This window comes from Myotis davidii, unplaced genomic scaffold (genome assembly GCF_000327345.1).
Source record: "Myotis davidii unplaced genomic scaffold, ASM32734v1 scaffold168, whole genome shotgun sequence".
Classification (NCBI taxonomy): Eukaryota; Metazoa; Chordata; class Mammalia; order Chiroptera; family Vespertilionidae; genus Myotis; species Myotis davidii.
Window position 1 is genome coordinate 5032641 of NW_006383016.1, and position 615 is coordinate 5033255.

General features: G+C 64.4%; 1 protein-coding gene across 3 annotated transcripts in view; it reads left to right on the top strand.

Annotated features, from left to right (window-relative positions):
• The first annotated feature begins 274 nt into the window (after window positions 1–274).
• Window positions 275–615, top strand: part of FAM126A (family with sequence similarity 126 member A) — a 58648-nt gene continuing 58307 nt past the window's right edge. Inside the window, exon 1 of one of the 3 annotated variants that reach the window (XM_015558181.1) lies at window positions 275–488. The gene's annotated coding sequence lies outside the window, so the exon portion shown is untranslated. The remainder of the gene's footprint in view (window positions 489–615) is intronic. The other 2 variants (XM_006779026.2, XM_006779027.2) reach the window with 2 other exon arrangements.

Below are 615 nucleotides of genomic sequence, written 5' to 3' on the forward strand. Positions count from 1 at the left end.
CTAACGGCTCAGCGTCTAGAGACCTTCACGGATCACTCTTTGTCGCAAATCTGACAGTCAATCATCTCCACTTGGGCGCTCCGACCACGCCCACTGCGGAGACCACGCCCACCGAAGTAGCTCTCCCTCCCACCTTACGGCTCCGCCCCAGACCTAGAAGAGGAAGATCCTCATTGGTGGAGAAGTTGTTCTGGTCCCGCCCCTGGCGACGGCCATAGGCCGAACTGGAGTGGGGCGGTGGTGGTTGGTTGCCTGGGGACGGGTCCCTAGTCTTGCCCGTCAGAGTAGCTGGCGGCAGCGGCGGCTCCCGGAGCTGGGTTGTCAGTCAGTGAGCAGAGGGGGAAGATGGTTCGTCGGGACCCGTTTTGCTAGGACGAAGGGGGGCGCAGGTGCTGCTACTGCCCGGGAAAAGGGAGAGCCGACGCCTTCGCTGTCGCTTCGAGCCAGACGAGTGAAGTTCTGGGAGTGGAGGTCTGGGAGCCGCTCTGGTGAGTCCGGTCGAACGACCCACGGCGGGCCCCCAAGGCGGCCGACGACCGATAACTTTTTTGTCAGGGAGGAGCCGGGCGAGGCGGCGGCGGGGAGGGGACGGGGACTTTGTCTCTTGGGCGGCGG